The 25,051-nt window shown below is 36.1% G+C and overlaps 1 pseudogene; it reads right to left on the minus strand.

Annotated features, from left to right (window-relative positions):
- Positions 1-444: 444 nt before the first annotated feature.
- Positions 445-25,051, minus strand: LOC127484824 (MKI67 FHA domain-interacting nucleolar phosphoprotein pseudogene; annotated as a pseudogene).

A 25,051-nucleotide genomic window follows, 5' to 3' on the forward strand; every position in this document is an offset into this window, starting at 1 on the left:
TCCAGTCAGCCTGGTGAACTTTCCCCAGTGGGGCTTCAGGCCTCGTTCCCTGTAGGCTCTTTCTGTCTTTCCCCGCCAATGTCTTGGGTTACTGAGGTTTTTGTCTCACCTCCCCTTCCAGCGCTGGCGCGCAGACTCTGCAGCTCAGCTTCTACGGCTCGGCTTCCACGCAGTGGGTGACCTTGCTCTCCCCGTAGGTCCTCTGTGTCACATCCACTAGATCCGGGAGAATTTCCTCTGCAATTTTTTCCTGAGCCTATTCCTGAGGCTACAGTAACACCACTTTTATTAAACTATGTTTGCCCGGACTATCGGTGCGCACCCTCACTATTCCGCCATCTTGAATTGTAAGAATTTTTAACAGTTAAAATCAATTTGTTTATAATACCTTGTTACTGTGATAAAACATAAGATCTTTTTGTAGAATCAAATACAGCCAAATTCTTATAAGTTATTAAGTATAATCTTGGGGGCAACAGTGATGGCATTGCTGAAGTTTTCTTCAAAGATGAGATCTGACAGGAAATATGTAGAATTATCAGGATTTAGAATTCTCTTGGAGTTCATGATGTAGTCTCTGTCTGTAAGCTAGAGTATTATAGAATTTCATGGGACATCAATTCAGATACAGAGAGAAGGAATAGAAGTGAAAGTGTATATAAAATGTTACAGGAGTTTTATAATTGGAATGTTTCCTTCTCCCCGAATATTTGCAAATATTCTTTTAGTTGTCAACTGTTAATGCCAAGTTCATTGGGTGGTTTAGTGTCTTTCCTCACACTCTGTCCCTCTTGGTTCATTTTATAAATTATACTAGTCTCCACACCAATCAGACAGCCTTTAACCCAGGGAGGATATCCATTTTAGTATTTTTTTTTTTGTTCTAGTACCATTGGTTGAACTCTGTAATTAACACACAATTATTCTTAGGTGTTTAAATTTTAACTGAAAAGTAATCCCTGTTAGGAATTTGGAAAACATTAGGCTGAGTGTAATAAGCCAATCCCAAAGGGACAGATACCACTTGTTCTCCTTGATAGGTGACAACTAAGTGAGCACCAAAAAGGAAACCTGTTAAAGTGAAATGAACACTATGAGAAATGGTGACTTGATCAGCCCTCACCCTGACTATTGATGAGCAACTTGATATGTTATCCCTCTTAGTATTTTTTTTTGTTTGTTCTACTTAATACTTTTGGTTGAATACTGTAATCAATACACAATTCTTCTTAAGTGCTGAAACTTAACTGAAAAATGATCGCTGTTAAATGTAAGAGTGGGAATAAGAGATGGAAGAGATGTGCAATTCGGGACATGCTCAAGCTGACTTACCTCAAACGGTGGAGTTAGAAACATACCAGAGGATTCGAATTCAATCCCATCAAGGTGGCATACACCAATGCCATCTCACCAGTCCCAGTGATCAATTTCTGTTCACAATTGATCATAATGATAGGACTAAGAGCCAAAGGGATCACATAAACAAGAATAGTGTCTGCTAATACTAACTGATAGAATCAAAAAGGGAGAGAATGGTCCAACATGGGAAGTGAGATACACAGCAGACCCACAGAATGGCAGATGTCCAAAACAGCACTCTGGCCTCAGAATCAGCCCTTAAGGCATGCGGATCTGGCTGAAAAGCCCATGAGAGTATTTCAGGCATGGAAAGCCAAGACACTCTGGGGGAAAAAAAAAAAAAAAAAACTAAATGAAAGATCTCCGCGAGTGAGATCCCAGTGGAAAGAAGGGGTCATCAAAGAAGGAGGTACCTTTCTCTGAAGGGAGGAGAGAACTTCCACTTTGACCATGGCCTTGTCTAAATATGATCAGAGTCGGTGAACTCAGGGGGCTTCCATAGCCTTGGCAGCTCATGACAAGAGCCTGTGGTGACTACTGAGGCCATAAACAAGAGTGTCAATTTGTTAAGTCAACAACAGGAGTCACTGTGCACTCACTCCTCATGTAAGATCTTTGTCCTTAGTGTGCTGTACATTGAGATTTAATGCTATAACGAGTACTCAAACAGTATTTTTCACTTTATGTTTCTGTGTGGGAGCAAACTGTTGAAATCTTAACTTAATGTATGCTAAACTGATCTTCTGTATATAAAGAGAATTGAAAAGGAATTGCGATGTGAATGGAAGGGGAGAGGGAGTGGGAAAGGGGAGGGTTGCGGGTGGGAGGGACGTTATGGGGGGGGAGCCATTGTAATCTATAAGTTGTAGTTTGGAAATTTATATTCATTAAATAAAAGTTTGAAAGAAAAAAAAAAGAAATGTCCAAAGTGGCTTAATGAATACACCATAATAAAAAATAAGGAAAATGAATTGCTGAACTAATAACTAAATGACAATGAATTTCTAAAAATTATAATATATATTGTTTGTTCAGACTACATTCTCAGTTTTCAGAGGTTTAAACACGGTCCTAGTTTTATGACATGCAGGGCTGCTGCTTTGGCTTGACTAACTTACACAGTGAAAAAAAGGTACAAAGCGTGACTTGGTAAAATAAGATGACATAAATAATTTTAAATTTATTTTTAAGATTTTGAGAGGCAGAAAGAGACAGAAAGACAGAGTACTTCTGTCCACTAATTCATTCCCACAAATGACTATAACAGCAGTGGCTGTGCTGGGGCCAGAGCCAGGAGCTAGGAATTCAATCCCATGTTCATGGCAGGAGCTCACTTGCTTGAGCCATCACCTCTACCTCCAGGGTCTGCATGAACAGGAAACTGGAGTCAGGAGCCGGAGCTAGAATGCCAACTCAGGCACTCTAATGTGGTACATGGACAACTTAGCTGCTAATCTAAATGTCTACTCCCAATAAAATGTATTTTGGAGATATTAGCCTTGTATAAAAAAGTTTAAGTGTAAATGGATCACAGCTTTGTCACTAGAGAATGCAGCCACAACCTTCGTTACCAGCCTTTCTCAGGAAGTCTCCATTTTATTTTGCTAACAGTGCTAATTGTTCCCTACTACTCTGCTGTTATGCTCTCCTTCCAAAATAAATGATATTTATGAAACATTGGAGCAATAAATAAACTTCATGTTTATTATGTTTGTTGAACACTGAGGTCTCCTTTCCAAATTGCATGAATCAGCTCTGACTGCTGTTCAAGCAGAGCCCTCATGATTTCCAAACTGCCAAGCCAACTTGTTTGTCTTTGCATACAGTTTTTTCTTTGAGACTTGGAGAATAGTAATTATGCAATTCCAGGTGGTGTGGTTACCAGAAGATAATCACATCTTGGAGCCATTAGATGCTTTACACACACTGAGGCTTTATAATTCTCAGGGGTATGATTATCTCATTCCCTCTCTTCTTCATGCCATGTCAATATCCCCTTCTGTTTTCACAGTACTAAGTTACAGATTCTTTAATCCCTTTTCCCAAATTATGTCCATTCAACCATATAATCATTGTAAGAACAATGTCAGAAAACAACCACCACAAAAACCAACACAACATTGTACTGAGCCAACATTCTGGGTCTTTTTTTCAATATTTAATTGCAGGATGTGTTATATTTTCCAGTAATTCATTGTTTTTGGAAAACTGGCAGGGAAATTTTTAGACATCCAGAATCTAGAGATTTGGCAGGCAGTGGCCATATCTCATTTGTCTCCATATTCCCAACTCGTCATATCTGTCCCCTAATATTAATACAGAATGGGCTGGAAAAGGGCCACAGTAATTGTTTAATCTTGCAAATGTTTGGAATCAATTAATAAAATACAAGAATGTCTGAATAGTAACTGAGTCTAAATGTCAATTCTCTTCAGATATATTTAAATTGAATATCTTGTTTGTGTTTCCTAAATGGTGTTCCATTATACTGCAATGTGCCATAGAATGTTAACAGATAGACTGCAAAAAATAAAGATCCATAGTTACTCAAAATTTCAAATGTCTTGGTTAAATAAATTTTGTTAATTTGTTAAAAGCTCTCCGAAATCCTGAAGTCTTATACATTGGAATTTTTTAAAAGATTTGTTTATTTATTTATTTATTTGAAGGTCAGAGTTACACAGAGAGAAGAGAGGCAGAGAGAGAGAGAGAGAGAGAGAGAGAGGTGTCTTCCATCCACTGGTTCACTCCCTAGATGGCCGCAGCAGCTGGAGCTGAGCTGATCCGAAGCCAGGAGCCAGGAGCCTCTTCCGGGTCTCCCACGTAGGTGCAGGGACCCAAGGACTTGGGCCGTCCTCCACTGCTTTCCCAGGCCACAGCAGAGAGCTGAATTGGAAGTGGAGCAGCCAGGTCTTGAACTGGCATCCATATGGGATGCCGGCGCTCCAGGCCAGGGCATTAACCTGCTGTGCCACAGCGCCGGCCCCAACATTGGGATTTTTTTTTTTAAAGATTTCTGTAGGTTCATTCCCCAAATAGCTGCAATGGCCAGAGATGGGCTGATTGGAAGCCACAAACCAAGAGCTTCCTCTAGGTCTCCCACGTGGGTGCAGGAGCCCAAGGACTTGGACCACTTTCCACTGCTTTCACAGGTGCATTAGCAGGGAGCTGGATAGGAAGTGGGGCAGCCAGGTCTTGAACTAGCATCCATATGGGAATGCCAGCACTGCAGGCAGTGACTTTACCTGCTACGCCACAGTGCCAGCCCCAAATTGAGATGTTACAGAGAGATTTATACCCATGAAGAATTTCTAAAGTTTATTTGGCTGCAGAACCCTTTTTTTCTGTTTACATAGTGTGTTATAGGAATAGGCTTTCATGAAAAAAAAAAAAAACCCTCTGGAAAATCCGCTGAAATTTAATAACAAATAAAAATGCCCAGACCAGGTGTTTATCAAAAATTATTTTGATAATTTGTAATTTCTATGAACTTTTTCTATGCTTCTCATATGTATTATGTATCCTATAGGAGAATAACACAAATCACAAATTTAGATTTAGGCCTAGAAAGATGCAGATACTAACACTGATCTCTTGAAGTCTGTGAATGAACCTCAAGCTATAGGTAGCAGATATCTCTCTTGCTTCTACAAAAACTGTACTATTTTGATTCTGCATTAGAAGTAGTCATGTGAATATACTGCCATGTCACTTTTAATATTACCACTTTTGTACTTTGAAAATGGTACTTCTTGTCATGGATTTCAAAATTTTTACACTAAAATAAACTTAGTTTTCATTTCATTTTCCATGAGCTTTTTGAAGTATGCACATATTAGTAAGCAATTTGTTTCAGCTATTTGTGGACAACCAGGAAATGCCTAATTGGAGAAGGTGACATTTATGTATCTTTAGGATTCCAAGTTTCAAAAATGGTAAAATCTCAGTAACAGAGACAACATCTGTATGGGAAAAGTAAAATTCTAGTCATATTTTGACATGGTAAGAAATCCTATTATATTAGGGATGTTAGGATGTATTAGGTTTTATTTTAAAACGTGAATTGCTTAATGGGAAATAATGTTGGAAAAATAGGTCAAATCAGATTGAGATGACTTTGAATTTCATAATCAGGATTTTGGATTTCAATCATTCTATTTACCCATAACTCTAATTTGTTTCCATTTCCTATATAATATCTTCTCAATTTAAAGATTAATCTAGTAGTGATGGTGGTAGACTGGAGAATGAAAGAAAGGAATGAAAGAAGGAATGATCGATTCAATAGATTCAGAAGTCCAAGTGTAACTAGATAAAGTTCTTAAAATTGGCATTGGCAGTAAAACCATAAAAAGTAGGGTTTGGGATTAGCTTTTGCAGTGGCACATATAATTTCATTGATTCTTAAAGCATTAGAGATGAAATGGACCTTAGATACCATAAAATTCAAGCCACTTTTACTCTTGGAGACTGAAACCTAGACAAACAAATTTGCAACATACATCTTAAATTTTAAATAACTGCCTGTTGTAAGATGTTTTCCAAGGTCATACAGCTTCCCTAAAAAACAGAGTGAAAATAATGCAGTCTGACAATCTTGCTTGATTCTAAAGATTGATTATTCATTCATTCATTCATTCATTCAATATTTACTGAGCATCTAATATGTGTCAGTCTCTGTTATAGATACTGAGGCATATGGGTGATTTAAACAGACATAAGCCTTCCCTCTGGAGTGTACAATGGCTGGTCAAAATTTATTAGGTAGTGCTATAACTAAGGTAGTAATTCATTCATTCAACTTGGCATATATGGAGGATCCATATGCCTTTCACCTTTCCATCCTAACAGAGCTATCTAGACCTGTGCTGTCTAGCTGTCTAAATGGTAACCACAGTCTATATGTGGCTACTATATTAAATTTTAAATTAATTACATTTAGTAAAATTAGAAATTGTTAGTAGCTACCATGTTGTAAAGTGCATATAGAGACAGTTTCTATTTTTGAAGACAGTTCCTTTGGAAAAATATGATCTAGATTATGAAATCTATATTTAACAGTAGAAACCTGAAACAAGTGGTTATAGACAGCACAATTTCTGTCAGTACTGGTGCTTATTAAATCATGGAAAAGGAAAGTTTGGTATTTCAGCCTTCACTTTCTGCCAAGTTAGTGCTTTCTTTTTACACTCAGGTTTCCAGAACTGTTGTGCTACATGTATCTTTCTTCTGTATTTTCAGGGCACTCTGTGCCAAGCTCTATCAGAAAAGTTACCGTATCATATAACACTATTGTACTCACAGCACCAAGCACAGTGGATGACACAAAGGAACATAGAAGGGTCTCAATAATTTTTGTAAACAAATGAATGAGATAACAACACAGCATCCCATGTAAGTCATTAGTAGATTCATCATAGTATTATATATATCTGATAAGGTGATTTGTTAAGTTTGCTTCTGAAATCGCAAAATATTACATGAACTGTTTCTTATACTCAAGTATCGCATGCGGCAAGTACCTTTAGAATTTGGTTTGAGTGGAGCGGCAGTATTTAGTAGGCTTAGAATCTCTCCTTATGAAAGAGTGTACAGTCATAAACAGAATGGAGATGAAGCTTTCCTGGAAGTCTCATAGAGAAGTGGAGAACTGTGACTGATTTGGCATCTGGGAAGAAAATGAATATGAAGATGTATCTGACTCAATTTTGTAGCTGGGTCAGAAGCAGGGATTGCACGGCAATGCATTTGGCTAAGCATCCACACTGCCTTATATTAATTAATTTCCCAGGATTATTGTTTTTGATTCTCCTTGTAATGAAAAAATGAATGTGCAGAGACTGAGCTGGGAAATAGATCACCAGCTTGGTTGCAGTGACATCTTTTGCCTCTCCATAAAAGTGGAACAGGCTGACAAATAGGGAGGCTGGGACACCTGGGATTGCAGATTAAACAGCACAGCAAGTATGTAGACAAGATAGCTGCTCTTGGTAATTAAAGTTGGCCTGCTTGGTACTGGGAGGTACCAAAGCTGGCCTGCTTAATTCTTTCATGTCTGCCTAAAACATTAAAAGCTCTCAACCCTTTTTCTTCTTGTAAGTTCATAGGCTATCAATACTTTTCCTGACAAATGAGGCCATATCTCTAGGCAAAGCCCGAGTGTGGCTTCACAATCTGATAGAATAATGGTTCTCTTCTTTACCAGACTGTTTCCTGAAATGGTACCTAATTTTAAATCTCCAATATTGCATTTCCATTTCCCTTGTGTGAGCTCAATTCTCACTGTTGTCAGCAGAAGCAGTTACTCAGTGTGGTGCAAGGAGGCTGATGGATGGATTTAATTCGCTAGTCCCAGACTGCCTGTACAATTGTTCAGGTCCTGGAGAGAGCTGGCCACCCAAGGCTACAATCACTGCCTTTGTGTTTCAACACCTGCCTCAACAGCCTGAAGGCACAGGAATTGGCACCAATGAAAAGATGTAGAAACAGAGTTTTCTTGATTTCTTCAATACTGGTAGACAGCAGGGTGGGGGAGGTCTTTGAGGCAAATAGCGTCACATCACAACTGACTACAATCTCCCATTTACCACCATTTCAAGTTCTTAACGGAATAGTGGGTGTCTCCTTGTTATGAGAATAACATCAATTTCCATATTTGCCAAGTTTTGGATTAATTTAAAAAGACAATTCACTCCTTAAGATGAATTTATCAAGTCACTTCCTTGTTTTCTTTTTTTTTTTTTAATACATTTTCTTTTTTTAAACTTTTATTTAATGAATATAAATTTCCAAAGTACGGCTTATGGATTACAATGGCTTTCCCCTCCATAACGTCCCTCCCACCCGCAACCCTCCCCTTTCTCACTCCCTCTCCCCTTACATTCACATCAAGATTCATTTTCGATTCTCTTTATATACAGAAGATCAGTTTAGCATACATTAAGTAAAGATTTCAACAGTTTGCTCCCACACAGAAACATAAAGTGAAAAATAATAGATGATTTTTTAAATGATGATGAAATCAGATCAGACCTATTGTCATGTTTAATCCCAGTGAGAGTCAAGTTGGGAATTGATAATTTCTTCTTTTTTTTTTTTTTTTTTACAGAAGATCAGTTTAGTATACATTAAGTAAAGATTTCAACAGTTTGCACCCCCATAGAAACACAAAGTGAAATATACTGTTTGAGTACTCGTTATAGCATTAAGTCTCAATGTACAGCACATTAAGGACAGAGATCCTACATGAGGAGTAAGTGTACAGTGACTCCTGTTGTTGACTTTACAAATTGACACTCCTGTTTATGGCATCAGTAATCTCCCTATGCACCAGTCATGAGTTTTTTAAAAGACTAAATTTAATTATTTAACAAGAATACAGAGATTGAGAGCATTTCATGACTTCACCAATGTATTGCTTATCATAAATTTGATCATCAACCAGGATAGGTTAAAACTTTAATGTTTACAAGGAATGTTCACATCTATTATTTCATTTAATCCTCATAAAAAAACTATGAGAAAAAAAGTTGGTCAGGGATTACAATTATCATTTTATAGTGCAACACACTGATTACAAGAATAAAGCAGAGGCTTTGGAATTGATAGTCATATGATTTTAGTTCCTTTGCTTTTTCCAGCAGTTAAATTGTGCTTTCCTAAGGACATAACTTACATATATGTCTATATTGGCATTCAGCAAAATCTGTATACAGAGAATATTGGAAAGAACAAATACAGAGAGCTGTCTCAGGCTTTTTTTGTTAGACCTGGTCTGGTTCAAAATATTTTCTTTCTTCCTTCTTACTGCTGTGCCTTCTGGTTTTGCACAATTGTAGGTTCAACGTTGCCCCAAACTCTATAAATCACCTTAGTACAGGACCCAGGACTTTCCATAGCAATCGGCAAACATTCTGTGACTATTGTGTTGTCTTTGTTGTTGTACCAGCCTTGATCTCATATCATAATTATGATAACTGGACCTTGTTCCTAAAACATTAATTCCTATCATTCTCCAGTTTTAACAATCAGAACCATTTCCTCTTAAACAATTAAAGTTGTTCTATAATCTGTAAAGCATTTCCAAGACCCTTAAGGACAGGATTCAAAGTGTTTTTTGTGAATAAAGTTTTTTTTTTTTTTCTGTAACACAACAGTGTCCATTGGTTTGTCTATTGTCTTTGCTGCTTTTGTGCCACAAAGGCAGAGTTGAATAGTTAGAGATTGTATAACATATAAAACCTAAATTATTTATTATCTAATCGTTTACAGTAAAAGTTTATTGACTGCTCTCCTAGGATGACACCCATGCTTAGCTTTTAGTTTACATTCTCTGATACTTGAGTCTTAAATACTAGGATACTAAAAATGTAAAAGAGATCTTCTTTATATCTGTCAGTATACTGACTTTCCTGCCATAACTTACGGGTATCAACTATTCCTGCATTTCCTCTAACTGAATGAGTTAGTGAACCTGCCAATCATTTCATGTTAATTTCCTTCTTATCATGTTCACTGGTTGCCTAAGAAACCATTTTCATTTTTAAAAGGCTTTTTAAAATTGTTCTTTAATTCTTTATAAAGGGAAAAAATTTCATGTAATTCATATATAGAGTTTTAAGAGCATAGTGATACTTACCACCTTACCCACCCTGCCTCCCTCACTCCGAAATTGTACTTATTTCTGGGGTACATTTCAGTACATGTATATCTGGTATAATAAGCACTTTTAACTATCCTTTAAATGAGTTCTGCTTGGGAATTTAGGCTTCCTCCCATACCCTGTATCTATGTCTTTCTGTAATCTCAGACGCCAATCATCCAATGCCTTGCACGTCTTTGGATAGATCTATTTCTATTCCCTGTCTCCCAGTCTGCCCATTTCAATTGAAGTCAGCTATATTCAATACTTTCTGGGTCATGCATCCTACTCCTTTCGGGAAAGAACAAGAACATTTAAAGTTCATTTGAAAACAATTTCTCTCTGAGATGGTTTTTTAGTGTTTCTCCCATAGATATATTACTTTGATATGGCATGTCCTGGGGACCACAGGAGATACAGATTTGTTTGGGCTTCAAAAGAACCTAGTTAAAATTGAGACCTAAGCATGCAGTAGAGGCCTGATCATCATAATTGCCAGGTGTGCATGCATTCATTTTTGGCTAATTCTCAGGGATAAATATCAATCTTCACCCTCCCCCTTGTTATTCCTGGAAATGGAACTTGATGCTTATCACTAAGATCAATGAGCAACAACTTAAAGACACTCACTGAAGAAAAAAATTCCCGGGAGCTCCATAGCTTGTAACTGAAGTGTGATTTGAGTCTTACAAGTAGTTTTCAACATCTTTAAACGTGTTAGTAATTCTGTGATGAAAAACATTTGTATCCTAGTAGAAATTCTGATGTTGAACAGATTATAGAAAGTGTACATGGTAGACATTTTTGTATTTGTCTGAAACAAAGAATATTCCTAGTGCCCTCAAGTTAAAGTGGTTAGTTAAAAAATGAGTGCATCTGTGCCATTGCCCCACTGGAAATTACGGTAGATGACCACTATTTCCCGAAGTGTATTATTCAAGTGGTTATTCCTGCAGTCAACATCACCTGATTAGATGGTATGTTTCCTTAGTGTAGAAAGTGATTTAACTAGGATAAGCATAATCTCCTTCCCTTTCTTTGTCCATTTAATTGCCTGATGCCCTAATAGATAAATTCAGAGTATAGATTGAACATTCCTGATTGAAAACCCTGCATCCCATGTGTTTTCAAAATCTAAAAATTTTGAGCACTCCTATGATACCAAAAGTGGAAAATTCCACATTTGGCCTTATATGACAGGTCACAGTCGAAACACAGGCGCATAGAAAGTATGGTATAAAATTACCTTCAGGACTTGTGCATAAGTTTATATGAAACTTAAATGAATTTCATGTTTAAACTTGAGTTGCCATCCCTAAGATATTTCATTATACACACACACACACACACACACACACACACACTGTTCCGAAAGGCACAAAATAAAAAATGTGAAACACTTCTGGTCCTAAGCTTTTTATGTAAAGAGTATTCAACCTATACAGGTCTTTGTCTTATCAATGAGCTGTAACTCAATCTAGCAGTCTATCCCAACATCCTTATTGTTTTCAACAGAATCAGAATTGAGAAGCATATCCTCACCTATGTGATCTTTTTTGTTGCTGTTAAAGAAAAAGTGCTGCTCAATTAAGTAGAATAGGGTTGTTTATGTAAGAGTTGGTAGTTTTGTTCCATTTCTGAATTTTATAGACAACTTAGGCACATTTAAAAGTAGATTAAAATATCATTTGTAAAGAATTGGCAAGAATCATTGACACCATTGAGATTCTGAAAGGTTTGTCTGACATTAAAAATTATATTGATGTGGGCCTGGGCTTAGTGAAATCTGCTTGAATGAAATTCCTAAAGATTTGCATTATCCACAAATCTTTTTGAACTACTAAGCATATATTTCTATTTTCTATTGAAAATTTTGGGACTGTTGAGTAAAGACTGGGAAGAAAATGGCAGGCATAGGGGTTGGATACTAATCTAGTACCTCTCTCTAATGGGCTCTGAATTGCAATGAGGGCATGGAATTTGATTTGTGGTTGTGCTCAGGCAGAAGTTGCAATCAAATGGACCTTTGGGACAGGAAGAAGATTGTTTTACAACTGGGAATTGATTCTTGACTAATATTTGTTAGTGGCACATACATCCTTTTCCTTTCTCAAGCTGTAGAAAGTTATTAGATTAAATAACTTTAATTTTAACATTGGAGATTAATTATTTATACTTTTCATTTTTGCAAATGAGGTAACTAAAGCTCAGAGACAGAAAATTACTTACCTAAGACATGAAGTTCTTTGGAAATATAGCCAATATTTGAATCTAAATTAATAGGTTTTCTTTTGAAAAATATTACTTCCCTTATATTTCAGCCAATAGGTTTTATTTGTGGAAGGTGACATACAATGTGAGAAAACTCCACATACTGTGTATACCATGTGAATATTGACTTTAATATGCAGGCAGAATTAACCCATTCTACAGAAATATATTCACCAGATCTTATTTCATGTTCTGGCTATGCTGGCCTTTCAAGGACTTACTTGTTCTGGTCTAGAAAATATTAAACATTGGAATTCTTATAAGTATTCTGAGCCAATATGCACTTTGTAGGTGCACCTTTGATGGAATGCAAATCAGTGCAGAATACCTCACTTAATTTAAGTTTCTGTCAACAGTGTGTTTCTCTTGATTACTTGCCCAGGCTATGTGAGGAGACTACTGAGATACCAAGTGGCCTCTGTTGTGTTCAAAGGCCACTGGCAATTAGAAATATGCCTTCCTTTATCAACAATCTAGCACATCAACTGAGAAAAGACGGCTCCAGATTATGGTTTGTAGATTGACAACAAATCATTTCATGCTTTATTTTCAGAGGAGAAAAGAGCTACAGGAGCATTTTGTTTGGTTGTTATTGATTTGTATTTAAAATTGTTATTTTAATGAATATGCTCACTAATTTGATTATTAAATATTTGTAATAAGAGTCATAAGAATGGGAGGGAACATCTAAACTGCTAATATTCAAAACTATTTTACCAGTATACTTGTTCTTATATAGAGTAATAATATGCAATATAGCAGCTACATTATTTGAAGCAAGGATCGATAATCAGATTTCTGCCTACATGCCTTTTCAATAAAAATATAATTCATAAATTTTACTGAGCTTTGAGAATTCTATGAATACTTTTATAAATATTTATTTTACAGGTTGGAATGCTAAGCAAAACATTTATTTATGGCCTACCAATGGATTAAGAGCAAATTCGACACTGGGATCCAAGTGTGAACTGGTAAGAGTTCAGTCTCTTTATTACATTTTGAAGTAAAAGAGTGATATTCTAGTGAATGAACATTGATATATAAAATCTTGAATAATTGAACAACTTGCAGTATGTGGTAGATCTTAAGGTGCTCATTTTTTTACTATGTAAATTAAATTAATACTGAGCTTATGAAAAATACTACTTTCTTCAACTATAACACCTCATATGAGAGAATACTAAATACTTGTAATCAATGGCTTGTGAGCCCCTAATGGAAAAGATGTGTTTAATAATACAGGGAATGGTAAAAACCAAATAATAAAGCTATCAAAAGTAAAACTAAATCTTTCCACATTTCAAAGGCTATGGAAATAATTGTATGTGCTTCTTTTTAGCCTCAGAAAATATTTACTTAGAGATAGAATTTCTCTACAGTGTCAAAATAAACAGTACCTATTCAGTACCATTTTAAATGAATACATATTTTTATATACAGTAAAATTTATCAATTTAAGTATACAGTTCTTCAGATTCTGAAAAATGTGTAGCCATAAAACCAACAGCATCATAAATACATAAGAATTCCTTCACACTTTTAAATCTCCCCAATTCCCTTTCCTACTCAATTCTATACAGGTCTAGCAATCATTGTTCTGTTTGTTATCTTAATAGCTATGTATTTTGCAAAATGTTAAATGAACAGTAGATATTCTTTTGAATATAGCTTCTTTTACTCAGCATATTGCCCTTGTGATTCATTCACACTGGTGGACATGTTAATAGTTGGCTCTTTTTTTGCTGTTGACCGGTATTCTATTGCATGGTTCTCTGTTAATGGAAGGACACTTGGGTTGTTTACAGTTTTTTATGATTATGAACGAAGCTGCTGTAAACAGTTATGTACAGGATTTTATATGAATACAAGTTTTTGTTTCATTTGCATAAATACCTGGATCAAATGTTTACTGGATATTTAACTTTATTAGAAACTCTCAAATAATTTCTTATGTTAACTACAGCACTTCATATTCACAAAGCAAATGAATGAGTGTTAGAGTTGCTTCACATACTTTCTAAAATTTTTGTATTTCCGGTGACATTTTTTGAAATTCATCTAATAAGTCATAGCCTATGCTTTTATTTTTCTTTCCTTAATGACTAATCATATTAAACAGCTACTCATGTGGCATTTGAAATTTATCTCTATTCTTTACTGGTATTTGTGCAAACATTTTGACTATTTTTATTGAGCTGTTTGTTTTCTTTTTTTTGTTACTTTTTAACTTTTATTTAATGAATATAAATTTCTAAAGTACAGCTTATGGATTACAATGGCTTGCCCCCATAACGTCCCTCCCACCCGCAACCCTCCCCTTTCCCACTCCCTCTCCCCTTCCATTCACATCGCAATTCCTTTTCAATTCTCTTTATATACAGAAGATCAGTTTAGCATACATTAAGTTAAGATTTCAACAGTTTGCTCCCACACAGAAACATAAAGTGAAAAATACTGTTTGAGTACTCGTTATAGCATTAAATCTCAATGTACAGCACACTAAGGACAAAGATCTTACATGAGGAGTGAGTGCACAGTGACTCCTGTTGTTGACTTAACAATTTGACACTCTTGTTTATGGCCTCAGTAGTCACCCCAGGCTCTTGTCATGAGCTGCCAAGGCTATGGAAGCCCCCTGAGTTCACCGACTCTGATCATATTTAGACAAGGCCATGGTCAAAGTGGAAGTTCTCTCCTCCCTTCAGAGAAAGGTACCTCCTTCTTTGATGACCTGTTCTTTCCACTGGGATCTCACTCACAGAGATCTTTCATTTAGGTTTTTTTTTTTTTTTTTTTACCCCCCAGAGTGTCTTGGCTTTCCATGCCTGAAATACTCTCATGGGCTATTCAGCCAGATCCGCATGCCTTAAGGGCTGATTCTGAGGCCAGAGTGCTGTTTAGGACATCTGCCATTCTATGGGTATTCTATAGAGTACATGTCCCATAATTTCTTTATCCAGTCTACTGTTGATGGGCATTTGGGTTGGTTCCAGGTCTTTGCTATTGTGAATTGAGCTGCAATAAACATTAATGTGCAGACAGCTTTTTTGTTTGCCAATTTAATTTCCTTTGGGTAAATTCCAAAGAGTGGTATGGCTGGGTTGAATGGTAGGGTTATATTCAGTTTTCTGAGGAATCTCCAGACTGACTTCCATAGTGGCTTAGCCAATTTGCATTCCCACCAACAGTGTGTAGTGTCCCTTTTTCCCCACATCCTCTCCAGCATCTATTGTTGGTAGATTTCTGAATGTGAGCCATTCTAACTGGGGTGATGTGAAACCTCATTGTGGTTTTGATTTGCATTTCCCTGATTGCTAGTGATCTTGAACATTTTTCCATGTGCCTGTTGGCCATTTGGATTTCCTCTTTTGAAAAATGTCTATTGAAGTCCTTGGCCCATCTCTTAAGTGGGTTGTTTGTTTTGATGTTGTGGAATTTCTTGATTTCCTTGTTTATTCTGGTTATCAACCCTTTATCTGTTGGATAGTTTGGAAATATATTTTCCCATTCTGTTGGTTGTCCCTTCACTTTCCTGACTGTTTCTTTTGAAGTACAGAAATTTCTCAATTTGATGCAATCCCAAATGTTAAATTTGGCTTTGACTGCCTGTGCTTTTGGGTTATTTTCCAAGAAGTCATTGAAGGTACCTATATCTTGAAGGGTTTTTCCAATGCTCTCTAATAATTTGATGGTGTCAGGTCGTAGATTTAAGTCTTTAATCGATGCTGAGTTAATTTTTGTGTAAGGTGAAAGGTAGGGGTCTTGCTTCATGATTCTGCACGTGGAAATCCAATTTTCCCAGCACCATTTATTGAATAGACTGTTCTTACTCCAGGGATTGGTTTTGGATCCTTGATCAAATATGAGTTGGCTGTAGTTGTTTGGATTGATTTCTGGTGTTTCAATTCTGTTCCATTGGTCTATCCATCTGTTTCTGTACCAGTACCATGCTGTTTTGATTACAACTGCCCTGTAGTATGTCCTGAAATCTGGTATTGTGATGCCTCCAGCTTTGTTTTTGGTATACAAGATTGCTTTAGCTATTCGAGGTGTTCTGTGTCTCCATATGAATTTCAGCATAATTTTTTTCCAGATCTGAGAAGAAGGTCTTTGGTATCTTGTTTGGTATTGCATTGAATGTATAAATTGCTTTTGGGAGAATGGACATTTTGATGATATTGATTCTTCCAATGCATGAGCATGGAAGATTTTTCCATTTCTTGGTATCCTCTTCTATTTCTTTCTTTAAGGTTTTGTCATTTTCATCATCGATATCTTTAACATCCTTGGTTAAGTTTATTCCAAGGTATTTGATTGTTTTTGTAGCTATTGTGAATGGGATTGATCTTAGAAGTTCTTCCTCAACTGTGGCATTGCCTGTGTATACAAAGGCTGTTGATTTTTGTGCATTGATTTTATACCCTGCTACTTTGCCAAACTCTTCTATGAGTTCCAATAATCTCTTAGTATTGTTCTTTGGGTGCCCTAAATAAAGAATCATATCATCTGCAAAGAGGGATAGTTTGAGTTCTTTCTTCCCAATTTGTATCCCTTTAATTTCTTTTTCTTGCCTAATAGCTCTGTTTAGAACTTCCAGGACTATATTGAATAGCAGTGGTGAGAGTGGGCATCCCTATCTGATACCAGATCTCAGTGGAAATGCTTCCAACTTTTCCCCATTCAATACGATGTTGGCTGTGGGTTTTTCATAGATTGCTTTGATTGTATTGAGGAATGTTCCTTCCATACCTAGTTTGCTTAGAGTTTTCATCATGAAAAGGTGTTGTATTTTATCAAATGCTTTCTCGGCATCTATTGAGATAATCATATGGTTTTTCTTCTGCAGTCTGTTAATGTGGTGTATCACATTGATTGTTTTGCGCACATTAAACCATCCCTGCATACCAGGGATCAATTCCACTTGGTCTGGGTGGATGATCTTTCTGATGTGTTGTTGCATTCTATTGGCCAGAATTTTATTGAGGATTTTTGCATCTATGTTCATCAGGGATATTGGTCTGTAATTCTCTTTCAATGCTGTATCTTTTTCTGGCTTAGGAATTAAGGTGATGCTGGCTTCATAGAAAGAATTTGGGAGGAATCCCTCTTTTTCGATTGTTCTGAATAGTTTGAGAAGAACTGACTCCAGTTCTTATTTAAATGTCTGGTAGAATTCAGCAGTGAATCCATCTGGTCCTGGGCTTTTCTTTGTTGGGAGGGCCTTTATTACTGTTTCAATTTCTGTCTCAGTTATGGGTCTGTTTAGGCTTTCTATGTCTTCCTGGTTCAATTTAGGAAGGTTGCATGTATCCAGGAATCTATCCATTTCTAATAGGTTTCCCTGTTTGCTGGCATACAAGTCCTTGTAGTAATTTCTGATGATTCTTTTTATTTCTGTGGTGTCTGTTGTTACGTTGCCTTTTTCATCTCTGATTTTATTGATTTAGGTCTTTTCTTTTTTTTAGTTAGTTGGGCCAATGGGGTGTCAATTTTGTTTATTTTTTCAAAAATCCAGCTCCTCGTTTGGCTGATTTTTTGTAATGTTTTTTTTGGATTCAATCCTGTTGATTTCTTCTCTGATTTTAATTATTTCTCTTCTCCTACTAGATTTGGGTCTGGTTTGCTGTAGGTTTTCTAAATCCTTGAGGTGAATTGAAAGCTCATCTATTTGGTGCCTTTCCAATTTCTTGATGTAGGCACCTATTGATATAAACTTTCCTACTGCTTTTTATGAGTTTAAAATATGATTTAGATACACGTTCTTCATAAGATATATATTTTTCCAAGGATATTACCACATTCTGTCACTTTTCATTCTCTTAAATGTCTTTTAATGAGTGGAAGTTCTTAATTCTGGTGAGTTCAATTTAGCTGTTTATTTTTTAAAAATATTTATTTATTTATTTATTTGAAAGTAAGAGTCACAGAGAGAGAAGGAAAGAAAGAGATCTTCCATCCACTGGGCCACTCCTCAGTTGCCCACAATGGCCAGGGCTGAGCAAGGCCAACGCCAGGAGGTTCTTCTGGGTCTACCATGTGGGTAGCAGGTGCCCAAGTACTTGAGACATCCTCCTGTAGTTTTTACTAGGCCATTAGCATGGAGTTGGATGGGAAGTGGAGCAGCCAGGACAAAAACTGGTCCCTATGTGGGCTGCTGGTGTTGCAGGTGGTAGCTTTCTCCACTATGCCACATCACTGGCCAAGTTTATTTTATTTTATTAATTTATTTTATGTTTTTTTGTCTATGAAATCTCACCCAACCTGTGTTCACAAAAATCTTCTGCTATGTCTTCTAGAAGTTATATAGTCTGACATTTTACTTTTTAAGTCTGTGATCTACTTTGAGTTATTTTACTTTCTAAGTCTGTGATCTACTTTGAGTTATCCATTTATTCAGCAAAATACATTGGAGAGAATATCCTTTATCTACTTAATCGCCCTTACATTTTGGTCAAAAATCAATTGACCACAATAGCCTTCTGAGGGATGGCCAGCAGCCAATGAGACCATCAGGCACGAGAGCTTTGCCTTAAATGGGCCTTTGTGCTTCATGTTAGCCAATCAGAAACTTTATTCTTGAGAGTTGAAAGGAAAGCTCTAAATGAAAATCTAGGTAATATGGGAAAATTAGGAATGGTAGGGTGAAGAAGAACAGAAAACTGCAGTAAAGAGAGTCAGGTTACATAATTACCATTGTGTGTTGTGTGGGAGGAGAGCAGAAATGAAAGATCTAGTCTCTTTGCTTACAATAGGTTGTATTCAATATAAGACAAGAAACCATAATACTCCTAAATATTGTATGAGTTCTTTATTTAGTATGAATATGATATCTTTATCAAACACATGGTTTGCAATTTTTTCTCCTGTTCTGTGAGTTCTTTTCATTTTGTTGAATGTGTCAGAAACATTTTCATTTACTGCCTTCCCACTTCTTTATTTTTTATTTTGTTGCCTGTACTTTTGGTGTCCTATCCAAAAGATCATTTTCAAGATACATGTTATAAAGTACTTTTGTTTTCGTCTAAGAGTTTTATGTTTGCAAATGTAATCTAACGGTATATAAAATAATACCTAATGACAACTGAAGCATTTTATTGTGAATTGAAAGTTTACTCAATACTCAGAAAATAATCAATGCAGCTTACTATGTCAATAGAGGAATAATCAGATGATCATCTCAATGAGCAGAGGAAAAAAAATGATAAAATTTCACATACTTTCATGATAAAAAAAACTGTAAACAAGTTAGATATAGAATTAAATTTTTTCAACTACATTATGGTCATATGCAATAAAACTTGTTAAACCATACTTAATGGTAAAAGACTGAAAAAGGCTAAGGTGGAAAGGGTAAAAAAAAGAAAAAACACAGTTCTCCCCACTGTATTCATTAACATATTAGAGGTCCTAACCAGTGCCTTAATGAAGTAAAAAGAAATAAAAAGTGCTCTATTCACAGATAATATAACTGTCTAGTAGAAAATCCCAAAGAATTGAATACAATAACAAAAATCTACTAGAACACTTCAGATCAACACATATAAGATTAATATGGAGAACCAAACTTATTTCTATATAATCTATTAATTAAAAACCTGGAATCTATTTATAAAGTACATATTATCACAAAGACACTTTTTTTAAAAGATTTATTTATTTACTTGAAAGTCAAAATTACACAGAGAGAGAGGTAGAGATAGAGAGAGAGGTCTTCCATCCACTGGTTTACTCCCCAGATGGCCACAATGGCCGGATCTGTGACGATCCAAAGCCAGGAGCCAAGAGCTTCTTCCAGGTCTCCAATGTGGGTGCAGGGGCCCAAGGTCTTGGGCGCTCTTCTCTTGCTTTCCCAGGCCATAGCAGAGAGCTGGATTGGAAGTGGAGCAGCCAAGACGCGAACTGGTGCCCATATGGTATGCCGGCACTGCAGGCGGCAGTTTACCTGCTACACCACAGCGCTGCCCTAACAAAATAACTTTGTAGTACCCAAGTATTTATCTTACAGACTATGACCAGAATTGGTATACAAAATTGTAAAACACTTATAAATTAATATTTAAACAAATGGTGAAATATAAGGATGAGGAAGGGTGGGAGCATGAGTGGCAGCGAGGGTAGGGTTGGCAGTATCACTGTATTTTTAAATCTGAATATATGAAATACATGAAATTTGTATACCTTAAATAAAATAAATAAGATAAAGAAAGAAGTATAGTTTTTATGTATTTAAAGTTCTAATATTTTCAATACCCCCATTTTAAACAATGTATTAATGCACTCAATATAATCTTTTTAATAAAATCTTAATATAATTCCAGTAGTAATTTTGTAGAAATCAGAAAGGTAATTCTGCCATTTATATTGAAATGCAAATGAACTAGGATTGTGAAGAATTATTTTTATAAAGAATAAAATTGTGCAACTCATGCTATACAGTTTCAGTATATGATGGTATTCCACAGTGTTATTTTGGCAACAGGAAAGAGCATCAATAGACAAACATATATGGCAAAATGATTTTTTTCTTATCTTCAATTATATAATACATAAATTGTTGTTGCAAAATGCAAACAGAATAGATAAATCTTAATCAAAAGTATCCCAGTGTGTGACATTAGCAACATGACAGAATATGGAATACCTTGTTCATTGCCCCCTATAGAAACTAAAATTTGGCTGCCATCCATGACCAAAAATTATTTTGTCAGAGTGTGGTATGAGGCCCAGGTAGGAGGTTATAAAATCCATGTTGACCCCAATACCTGAGGAGGGCTGTTTTGAGAAGGCAGGGTTGTACCCAGGTGGCAGGTTAATCAACTGGGGTTCCAGATACTGATGCAGAAATGGCCTTGTCCTCTTGTGGACTCAGTGACAACGCTATTTGGCCTTGATGTTGTCGCCAGAATGACCAATACATAAATATTAGTTGAATTTTCTACACACTAAAATTTACTATCAAATAAAATGATTTTATTTACAATAGCTTCAGAAAAAATAAAATGGTAATAAATTTAAGAAGGGAAGAGATATCACATTGACAACTATAAAACACTGATTGAAAAAAATAAATAAGTGAAATTTATTATTGATCATGGATCAGAAGAATAACCATTTTCAAAACATTCATACAAAAATATGTACACGACAGCTATTGTATACAGTAGTTAAGAAATTATATGAGATGCGACAACCCATATCAGAGTGCCTGGTCCAAGTCTTAAGCACACTTCCCATTCCAGCTTCCTGCTAATGTGCACCCTGTGAGGAAAGGGGTTGCAGATAATGGTTCTAGCAGTTGGGTTGCTGACACTCACATGGGATTTTATTTATTGCTCAGATTTTTTGCATTTAAGTTTGCAGGAGTAAAATGATCCATGGTTACCGTATGTAGAATTCTTCTGGTTTTTATATATGGGTTAATTGTTTCATGTATAAGTTTTTTTTAATTTTAATGTTCATTTATTTCATTTATCTGAGAGGCACAGAGACATAGACAAACACACACACAAATACACAGACACACACACATGCACACTCCCATATCTTTCAAACACTAGTTTATTAAAAGGAATGTGTGTAATAACTAGGGTTGGGCCAGGTGGAAGCTGGGAACTGGGAACCCAATCCAGGTCTCCAATGTGAGTTGTAGGGATCAAATTACTTGACCTATCACCAACTGCCTTCCAGAGTATGAATTTGCAGGAAGTTGTAATCAGGAGCAAAGCTGGAATTCAAACGCAGGCACTTTAATATAGGATATGGGCATCCTAAATGGTATCTTAACCACTACATCAAATATTCACCCCCATCGCATATGTTTGAAGTGCCACCTTTTCTTAAATTTTCAGGAAGAATGCTTGAAGAATTTGTGTTGTTTCTTCATTAAGTGGCTGGGTGAATTCCACAGTGAAAGCATTCTTACTTCAAAATGTGTGGGGTGTGTGTGTGTGTGTGTGTAGTGACGTAGTTTGATGATACATTTCATATTTTTTCTTTATAGAACAATATATTTTATATATTTTTCTTTGGCTATTATTGCTTCCTATTTTAATAAATTAATCTTATGCCAACTATTTTGGCATGAAATTGTTTATAATATTCACTTATTATTATTGTCTTTGGCATCTGTAGTAATGTACCTATCATTTGTGATATTGGTAATTTGTGATTTTCCTTTTATTATAAACTTATTAGTCTGGTATAAATTTTACAGGTTTTATTAGACTTCTCAATAATTTCTTGTTTTATTTTATTTGTCATTTTCATGTTTTCTATTGTATTGTCTTTCACTCTTTGCTTACATAGCTTTAGTTTATTTTGCATTCTAGTTTGCAGAACTTGTTTCTGTACTAATATTGGTATAGAATGATATACTTTTACATTCAACTTTATTTTAGCTGCATTGCACAAATTTTACTATATTTTTATTTCTGTTTGATTAAAATTCTCCCTTTGACTATTTCTTGATGAATGCGTAATTTAGAAGTGCTATTGAAATGTTTAGTTGGGAGTGATACTAGCAGTCTAGTATATTAGGAAGCCATTTTCTTTCCTTTTCCCATAAACATACTGATTCCAACAATAACTTATGGATATATCGATAGTAATTACAAGTTACTGATACGAACTGTATCCTTGGAGATTATGAAATAAGATTCATGAAGCTGATAGGGAGATTTGGAATGCCTTCTTTCCAGATATTCTCCTACTGGCACAGGCTCATATGATCAGGAAGAAATACAGGGGCTGCCATTTTTACCTAGGGGTGGGAAGGGGTTGGTTCATATAGCTAGTTCTGCAACCTTTGCGAATGCTACTCAGAGGATTGACAATTTTGTAGCTTTGATGAGTCTGGGGCAGTCTAATCACCTGAGGAAGTGTAGAGGCAATTGGCTATTAGATGCCATTGATCCTCATCTCTGTTCAGCACAAAGTGAGTAGATGACAAGCCCAGCTCTCAGATTGCCTCTGAGAATGGAAATGGTTAGTCCATGGATGCTCAAAGAACTAGCACCAGTTTTGAAGCCTTGACAGGTTGGCATATTATAGCTTCACCCCACCTTTGGGATAATGGAGACAGGGGCTTGGGATGATTGATGACAAAGCTCCCCACCCAAGTGTAGCACAGAGGGTATAAAAAGTCACAGTTTCCTGTTTCTTCCTTGGGAAAGAGTTTTTAGAGGCCACTCCCCCAAGACTCTGATCAGGCTGCTGTGTAGGTCTTTCATATGAGACCCAGCAGTGAGGGCCAGAGATTTCTGCTTTGTCTAGCATGCATACAACAACACAGAGATTGGTGGGAGATTGAAGAAATGAGCAAAAGTGTTCTAAGCAATGAAAGAAGATAAATCTCCAGACTGACTCTAATGAAACAGCATTATATGATTTACCTGGAAGATAATCAAAAATAGCTCACAGAACATGATTGCCGAAAATAAGAGAAAATGCACAAAATAAGGGAATTTCAACAAAGAGGAAAAATAATAAAAGTAACACTCATATATCATGGAATTGAAGAACACAATAACTCAACTGAAAAACTCACTAAAGGGGTTCAATAATAAAATACATCAAGGAAAATAAAGGATCAGTGAATCTGAAGACAGATCACTTGAAATAACTCAGAGGAATAAAAAGAAAAGCTTAGTGAGATAAGCCAGTCCCCAGGAGACAAATAGCACATATTTTCTCTGATATGTGGTAGTTAATATAGAATAAAAAGTATAAGAATGGAACTGATATCTCATGATTTGATTATTGTTTATAGCCCTCATCTATATTCCTGTGAAACAGAGGGCTTTCTACTTTGTACTTGGTAGCCATTATGGTTTGTGGTACATTATGATCATAAATTAAATTGAAATTATGTTATTGCGAAAATTAAAAGGAAAAATAAGAGTGAGGATTAGGGGGGAAGTATGGTTATAATTTTTTTCTCATTTTCCAGAAACATTATATGTATATACACTATATATCAGAATCACTGGTTGCTTCTTCTTCTCTGAACATGCAGGTGTTTGAATCTCTTGTGTTTCTACTTTTAGATCAGATATTGGCTGTCTGCAAACTGTTTTATTTTCTTTATCATCATCGTGCATTTCAGGTGCTTCATATTTTTGTCTCTCCAAATATGCTGCTGTAAAAACTGATGTAGGCCCCTGGCTATCCATTCTTACGAGTGTTATGAGTACCTAAAGTCCACTTTTTCTTCTTCTTGGTTATACTACAAGTTTTCTTCTTCTTCCTTAGGTAAAACCTGGCTATTTGCAGACTTCTGGAGATCAGTTCTTGCTACATTTTTCCCTTCTGTAAAGTTAATGAAGGAAAATCATAATCAGTTCATTTTTTAGCTAATTTCTTCATAAGTAGTTTTTCTTCCTTTTTGCATCACCTCCATCTGTAGCTTTTGTAGAAGTGTCTGATTCTGATTATAACGTTTTACTGCTGGATTTGATAGCAAGAGTCTTCATCAAAAAGGTCGTTGTTCATTGTTTCTGTAGCTATCTTGACAACCTCCTCAGACTCAACTCCACAAAGGCATAGTCTTTTAGATTTCCAGTCCTTTTGCTTCTGGACAGTCTGAATCTTGTAACAGTGCCAAACTGGGAGAAATACCTGTTGAATCTTGGTTTCATAAAGTGCTGGAGGCAGGTGGCCCACATAGATTACTGTAGGAATAAGGTTTTCTTCCCTCCCTCCCTCCCTCCCTCCCTCTTCCTCCCTTTCCTCGCTCCCTCCCTCCCTTGCTCCCTCCCCGTTTTTTGGCAAAGCATTCAT

The sequence above is a fragment of the Oryctolagus cuniculus genome, chromosome X, assembly GCF_051225735.1.
Source record: "Oryctolagus cuniculus isolate XC-2025 breed Fujian yellow rabbit chromosome X, ASM5122573v1, whole genome shotgun sequence".
NCBI lineage: Eukaryota > Metazoa > Chordata > Mammalia > Lagomorpha > Leporidae > Oryctolagus > Oryctolagus cuniculus.